Genomic DNA, 8,455 nt, shown 5'->3' on the forward strand with positions numbered 1-8,455 from the left:
GTTGGGCTCTCTGCTCAGTGGGGAGCCTGCTTCTCCCTCTCTCTCTGCCTGCCTCTCTGCCTACTTGTGATCTCTGTCTGTCAAATAAATAAGTAGAATCTTTAAAAGAAATAAATAAACAAATAATAAAAAATAAATAAATAAATTCACTACAATATTACATCTTAATATGAAGTTTCCATTGCCCCTTTATATTTTGTGCCCGCGGAGAGTGAGGGCATGGTTGAGGCAAAGACTTCACTTACTCTGATTTCCAGAAACAAAAGGCCAGTTAACACCGCTCCCAGTGAGCAGTATTTTCATGTTTCTCCTGCTGCGGGAGAACTGTACTCTGCCACCCCCTGAAAGTCGGGCTTGACTTGCAATTGGAAGTGAGAGGCATCGCATTTCAACAGCAGCTCGCCCAGCTCTTCTTCCCTCTACCAGGACCACCAGCAAAGTGACCCACAGGTCTGTTCTATCCGAGGGCCTGGAGTGAGGACAATGATATAGAACAGAGGCCCCCCGGCCAACCTACACCAGCGCAGTCTTGGTTGCATAAGGTAGTAGATGTTGGGATTGTTTGTTACTGCAGCATAACCTGACCTCGCCCGGCTGATATGTTTAAAGGTGTAAAAGAGATGCTTGAATGTGAGCAAGTTGGTGAAGCGCCCTCCTTCAGCTCCGGTCATGATCCTGGGGTCCTGGGATTGAGCCCCGCGGGAGCCTGCTTCTCCCTCCCCCTCTGTCCCCTGGCTTGTGCTTGCTCTCACTATCTCTCCAATAAATAAATAATATCTTTAAAAAAATTTAAGGCTCACCCAGCAGATTTGAAAAAAGAACAAAATGGAACTTCTGAAAAGGAAAGACTAAGATGGTCAGCAGAGGTTGGGGAGGTGTGAGGGAGGAAGGGATGAAGAGGGGGAGGGGCTTGTCCCGATAAGCCCCGAGGCACAGGTGCGTGTGCTCCATCACTGCTATGGACCCGGAACTCATGCAGCACTTTATGTTAACGGCACTGAAATGAAAATGGAAAAATAAACAAACAAATAAATACTAATAATTAGGAAAAAATGTAAAAATGGAAATGATCACAGTGGAGGAAACGAACAGCTTATCCAAAGAAAATGGTGACTCTCAGGGCAGATCCGAAGAAACTGGGTGAAGTCACAGAACACAAAAGAGAGAAGAGACATGAGCAAACCCAAAGCACGGATTTCCTCTCCCCTCGGCTCCCAAGCAAGGTGTCCAGTGGAAAGAGGCTTTTCCCAGGTCTGGCAGGGGGGAGCCCTGAATCCTGGTTGTCGTGGCCCCCTGAGGCTCCGTGCTGGGGGGAGGCGGGCTGGAGAGAGCAGAGGCCATTGCCACCACCCAGTGCCCAGAGGAGTGGCTCAGAGATGCAGCCCCAGCGGACAGGGCAGCTCCTAAGGACAGAGATCTGACCCCTCTCCAACGGAGCTGACTTTACTTGAAACAGAACATGAAGTTCAAGACAAAGGGCACGCTCTTAAACAATGATGATTGGGGCGCCTGGGTGGCTCAATGGGTTAAAGCCTCTGCCTTCAGCTCAGGTCATGATCCCGGGGTCCTGGGATGGATTCTGGGGTTGTCGGATCAATCCCCGCATCAGGCTATCTGCTCAGCGGGGAGCCTGCTTCCTCCTCTCTCTCTCTCTCCCTGCCTGCCTCTCTGCCTACTTTGTCTGTCAAATAAATACATAAAATCTTAAAAAAAAAAACACAAAAAAACAATGGAGATTTAGGGGTGTATGGGGCTCTTGATCTCAGGGTCACAAGTTCAAGGCTCACAACAGGGGTTTTGGTGGAAAGGGAGTAAGAGGAGGCAAGTAGTTTCTTTTAATTAAGCGCAACCCCAAGGAGGTGGGGAAAAGACAGCCAAAAGCTCTGGGGTTTGGAACAAAGGTCAGCCATTTGGATGTAATTGGATCAGACTGGGGGTCGTTTTATGCCCCAGGCCATGGTCAAAAGCAGCAATCAATGGGTGATTAGTAAAGCTGAAGAACTTGATCTGGTACCAAACAGTGTAGTTTGCTTAAACAGGAACTTGGGGGAAGATGCAGAGGGCCCCCTGCTAAACTTGCAGTTCTGGGGTGCGGGGGGGGGTGCGGGGGGGGGCTCCGTGGGTTCATGTCTGCCATTGGCTCAGGGCTCAGGTCCTGATCTCAGGCTCCCTGTGATGAAGTCCCAGAATCTAAGTCAGGTTCGGTGGGGTGAGGAGGTTTGGAGCCGACGACTAAAGAAAGAATTCTTAAGACGTCGTTGGTGCAAAAGGTGATTTATTAGAGCACGGGGACAGGGCCCGTGTGCAGGCGGAGATGCGGCTGCCCCGGGTTGTGAGGAGTGGTTGGTTATATACACAGGAGTTGGGTAGGTGAGGACAAGACAAAGGGGTGTCCAGAAGGGCTATTGGGGCAAAGAATACTATCAGGATATTGAAGGCTTAGTTGCTATCAAGTGAAGACAATTGGAAGTCTGGTGGAATGTTACATTCCTGCTATCAAGCATCATTGTTAATGAGATTTAGGTTTAGAAGAAATTTAACTTTATTTACTTTTCCTTCTACTTCCACCTCCTTCGGTTTTTTTTATGGAGGGGAGGGTGACATTAGGGCTTGAGGAACTGAGTTCTGTGTCCCTGGAAATTGGGCTATTGATAAGGTAACTTCTGGGTTGTAATCTCAAGGACATTTGCAAATCAAGGGAGACTCCTGTCTTGCAGGATTGTGATCTCAGCAAGTTAACTATTTATCATTTTATGGCAGTCAGGGGTGCCTGAGGAATGCTACACATATGGAGGGGAGCGGATGAAGGGGAGGGTGCAAGGTGCCAGCTTTTGCTTTGTTCTCAGCCAGCCTCCTGCTCCCTCATCACCTGCACGCCCAGTGTCTGCCTCTCCCTCTGCCTCCTCCCCAGCCTCGCTCAGGCAAGCGCTTCCTCTCCCAAATAAATAAATAAATAAAATCTGTAAAAAACAAACAAACAAACAAACAAAACTGCTGTTATCCCACGGGGATTGTGTGCACTGCCAGCCCTGCCCCCCTGGGGACTGACACCGAAGCCTTCGCAGTGGGTGGGAGCAGAATTCCCTAAAAGCAGTCCCGCAGAGTCCCGGCACCAGAAAACAACACAGTTCGCCAGAGAGACGGGAGGGCGATTATGTTTGCTAACATATTCCCTAAAATGTCAGTTTTCAATATTATAAGATTTCAAAGAAATGGCAAAATGTGGTCCATTCGCAGAGAATAAAAAGCAGGGAACAGAAACTGGGTGTGGGAGCCTCAGATGTGTGATTTCACCGAAAAAGATGTCAAAGCGTCCAACATGTTAAAAAAAAAACCCAAAGCAACCTAAGGAAACTACGCTTAAAAAAGTAAAAGGAAGCTATGATGACAATGTCTCATTAAACAGAAAATATCAGGGGCACCTGGGTGGCTCAATGGTTAAGCGTCTGCCTTTGGCTCAGGTCACGATCCCAGACTTCTTTCTGGGATCGAGCCCAGCTTCGAGCTCCACATGGGGCTCCCAGCTCGGTGGGAAGCCTGCTTCTCCCTCTCCTACTCCCCCTGCTTGTGTTCTCTCTCTCTCTCTCTCTCTCTCTCTCTCTCTCTCTCTGTGTGTTAAATAAATAAATAAATAAATAGAATCTTAAAAAAAAAAAAAAAAAAAAAAACCAGAAAATATCAGTAAAGAGGGGCACCTGGCTGGCTCAGTCAGTAGAGCCTGCGACTTTTTTTTTTTTTAAGATTTTATTTATTTAACACAGAGATCACAAGTAGGCAGAGAGAGAGGAGGAAGCAGGGTCCCTGCTGAGCAGAGAGCCTGATGTGGGGCTCGATCCCAGGACCCTGGGATCATGACCTGAGCTGAAGGCAAAGGCTTTAACCCACTGAGCCACCCAAGTGCCCCCATCTGCGACTCTTTTTTTCAAAAAAGATTTTATTTATTTATTTGACAGACAGAGATCACAAGTAGGCAGAGAGGCAGGCAGAGAGAGAGGAGGAAGCAGGCTCCCTGCCGAGACCCATTGCTCACCATTAACACTGCTGCACTGTATACTGGGAAGTTGTTAAGAGTAGATTCCAAGTTTTCATGACTAGGGAAAAGAAACATTTCAAAAATCTGTGTGAGCTGACGGATGATGAAGGAACTTACGATGGTGATCATTTCCCAATATATGTAAGTCAGGTTACTATATTGTACACTTTGAACTTCTACTGTGCTCTACGCCGATCGCATTTCAGTAAAATCAAGGAGGCTGGGGGTGGGGGGAAGAATAGGAGAAAAGAAAAAAAAAAAGTGCTAAAATAAAAATAAAAATCTCACGCCAGAATCTAATACCCAATAAGGATATCCTTGAGTAATGAAAATGAAATGGACATCTGCAGACAAAAGAAAACTAAGACCACATGTTGCAGCTTGGATCTGTAAGAAATTTTGAGCGAAGTTGTTCGGGCTGAAGGGAGGACACCAGGAGGAAATGCAGACTTTCAGGAAGGAGAGGGCATAGGAAATGCCACATCACTAGGTAAATATGAAAGACCCTTGTTTTTCTCTTAACTTCTTTAAAACACATCAATGTTTATAGCGAAAAAGCATGTCCACGTTAGTGAAGCCATGAAAAGAATAGTGGAATAAGTCCAAAGAAAGTAGAAAGGGAGGGAACAATATAGCCCAGAACAGAAATTAACTAATTAGAATCAATTAATTCAGATAAACAAGGCCAGAAGTTCATTGTTTCAAAGTGACAAGAGGGAAACCTGGGTGGCTCAGTGGGTTGGGCATCCAATTCTTGGTTTTGGCTCAAGCCCTGATCTCGTGGCTCAAGGATGGAGCTCCAAGAGGGCCAAGGGGGCAACTGGGTGGCTTAGTCGGTTAACCTGCTGCCTTCAGCTCAGGTCATGATTTCAGTCCTGAGCTCAAGCCCTGCACTGGGTTCCTTGCTCAGCGGGGAGTCTGCGTCTCTATCTGTCTCTCCCCAGTGCTTCTTCTCTCTCTCAAATAAATACAATCTTTAAAAAAAAAAAGGGACTTAATGAAACTTTTTTTTTTTTTAATTTTATTTATTTATTTGACAGACAGAGATTACAAGTAGGCTGAGAGGCAGGCAGAGAGAGAGAAGGAGGAAGCAGGCTCCCTGCCAAGTAGAGAGCCCGACTCGGGGCTCCATCCCAGGGCCCTAGGATCACGACCTGAGCTGAAGGCAGAGGCTTTAACCCACTGAGCCACCCAGGTGTCCCAGGACTTAATGAAACTTTAACACAAATCTTTGATGGGTTATTATTAGGGACTAGACCTAAATATTTTGTGGAAGAACAAAGGGTCCCAAATTCCCAAAACATTGTTGGAGAACAAGGGTGGGGGAACGGTGCTTTACCAGATGTTTGAAATCTAACAAAAAAGCATAGCAATTAAACATAATGTGGTCAGAGGGGCAGCTGGGTGACTTGGTCGGTTCAAGTGACTGGCTCTCGATTTTGGTTCAGATCGTGATCTCTCAGAGTCGTGAGATTGAGCCCTGCATCAGGCTCTGCGTGGGGGTATGGAATCTATTTAAGATTCTCTCCCTCTCCCTCTGCCCCTACTCCTCACTTGCGTGCACGCTTTAAAAAAAAAAAAAATATATATATATATATATATATATATTTAATAATAATGTGGTAGTAACAGAGAAAGAGAAAATTAAAAAACAACAACAACAACAACAACAACAAAAACAGAGGAAGAGAAAATAGACCCAAGGGATAGAAGAATCTAGAAACATTTGGAAGTACCTATGAAAATGCCTTGGTAAAGAACGTCATTTGATCAGAGTTAGTAACTTCACAAATTTTGCTGGGACCACTGATTATTTATGTGGAACACAATGAAACCACTTCTTTCCACCAGACAAGTCACTTTTTTTTTTTTTAAAGATTTTATTTATTTGACAGAGAGAGATCACAAGTAGGCAGAGAGGCAGGCAGAGAGAGAGAGAGGAGGAAGCAGACTCCCTGCTGAGCAGAGAGCCCGAATCGGGACTCGATCCCAGGACCCTGAGATCATTACCTGAGCCGAAGGCAGCGGCTTAACCCACTGAGCCACCCAGGCGCCCAAGACAAGTCACTTTTAAGTGGATTAAAATTCACCTAGATGTGAGATCCCAAGCTATAAAAACTTCTGCAGGATACTGGAAAAGAGTAATGAATAAGTATGCATTTCTCTCTTTTAATGTTTTTAATGTTTTATTTATTTAAGTCATCTCCACCCCCAGGTGGGGATCGAACTCACAACCCTGAGCTCAGGAGTCACAGCTTCCCCTGACCGAGCTGGCCGGGCGGCCCGAGGATGAGGTCTATAACCTGACCAGTGTAGAAGATGGATCTGATACTAAAAAAGAATGAGTAGCTAAAAACCTCAGTAGGACGAATCTCTAAAACAATGTTGACTAAAAGCAGCAGGTCACTAAGAACCCACGCTATGATTTCATTAATATGAAGTTCTAATACATTAAGTTAACATTCTGAAGGACGCTGAGATCGTGACCTGAGCTGAAGGCAAATGCTTTACCCACTGAGCCACCCAGGTGCCCCTGAACTTCTGTTTTAAAAAAATAAGCCAACATTACCAACTGCAGATAGTTTTATGATGTATTTATCATAAATGTTATGATGTTGACATGCAATGTCATGCCGGTGTGAGGTGTGACGTAGTAAGTGGATGACTGACACTTGCTGCTGTGCTCACCCCCATGCGGCTGCCACCTGTCCCCTCAGGAGGCCATCAGGATCCCACTGGCTCTCATCCCTCCGCTGTGCCTTTCATCCCCAGGTCCTACTCGTTCCATTAGGGGAAGTCTGGACCTCCCCTTCCCCCCGCAATCATCACTTTGTTCTCAGTATCTGTGGGTCTGATTCTGCTTTTCCTTTACTCGTTTTGTTTTCATAACGTATGCTAACGGTGAGGGATCTGTCAGGAATGGTGCTCATGGAGAAGTAGCGATATGACATTTGGCAGATTGGTGAATTCACTTTTTTCTCCTTAAAAAATTATCAAATTTATTACATAGCACACGTTATGGACTTCATGTTTGTCTGCCTCAAATTCCCATGGCTAGAAACTAGTCCCTAATGTGAGTGTCTGGAGGGGGGGCCCTGGGGAGGGGCTTAGGGCATGGGGGTGGAGCCCTCATGATCGGGATCAATGCCCTGAGAGGAGCCCAGAGAGCTCCCTCACTCCTCTGCCCTCTGCCAACTCGGGAGAAGATGGCCATCTGTGAACCAAGAAGCCAGCAGCCTTGACCTTGGATCCCCCAGCCTCCAGAGTGGTGAGAAATACTGGCCGTTTGTAAGGCAGTCCATGGTATCCACACAGCCCAAACTCAAGCAATCCCATTCCCCTTCAACAATTTCTAACTTTCTATCACTCTGCGATCGAGCAGGAGATGCCTAGAATTCCGTTCACCATGGTGGTGCTCACGCTCCTCGGTGGTGGGATTTGGGAAGACTTGATGTTTCTTTCTTTCTTGGTGCTTGGATCTTTTATAACAAATATATATTCTTCTTATAAGAATAAGTCATTTCTTTAGAAACAATTTAAGATTGGGGTTAAATACGGCAAAATGGCATCTATAACCTGTACCCTCAGTGATCAAATTAGATTTTGGGCTTAACGTTCTATACTGTTCTCTGAAATATTCTGATTAAAAAAAAAAAATTGATTTAAAATATCCAAAGGCTGGGTGGCTCAGTGGGTTAAAGCCTCTTCCTTCGGCTCAGGTTGTGATGCCAGGGTCCTGGGATTGAGCCCTGCATCAGGCTCTCTGCTCAGCAGGGAGCCTGCTTTCCTTCCCGTCTCTCTGCCTGCCTCTCTGCATACTTATGATCTTTGTCTGTCAGATAAATAAAATCTTAAAAAAATATATATATATCCAAAGCAAAGCAGAAATATCTAGCAGGGAATGGAGGAAGCTGATACACGCATTAACAGGAAACTAATGGAAGAAAATATGGAGTGGCCAAAAGTAACAAATTATCTCTGAATCCTTTCACAGCCACTTTCAAAGCTATTACAGGACCCAGAACCTTCTCATTGTTGCTTTGAGGCCAAAACAAAAAGTGGTTAGAAGGGACTTGAGAAACGCGCAGGATAAATACCGGAAGAAAATGTGCCTCCTGGTGGTGGTGTGGAGGATGGGGACACTTCCGCTTCTACAGCACATGGACCTTTCTGGACTTTTCCAAATCACGATAATCAAAGGTTAAAAAGCTGTTACGTCCAGCAGTGCCTTAATGGAGGGCAAGGGCCACCCCCTGGGGGACTGTAACGCTGGCAGAAAGCAGCACGTGGCCCGTGGCAGGTGCTTGTTCAGAGAGTGAAGAGCCGTCAGCTTGGGCTGCCCGCCTCTTGGTGGCAGGGAGTGGCCCGGGCAGGCGGCGGCCCAGGTGTGCTGCCCACAATGACGCACTCCGTGTGATGCAC

This window comes from Mustela lutreola, chromosome 15 (genome assembly GCF_030435805.1).
Source record: "Mustela lutreola isolate mMusLut2 chromosome 15, mMusLut2.pri, whole genome shotgun sequence".
Classification (NCBI taxonomy): domain Eukaryota; kingdom Metazoa; phylum Chordata; class Mammalia; order Carnivora; family Mustelidae; genus Mustela; species Mustela lutreola.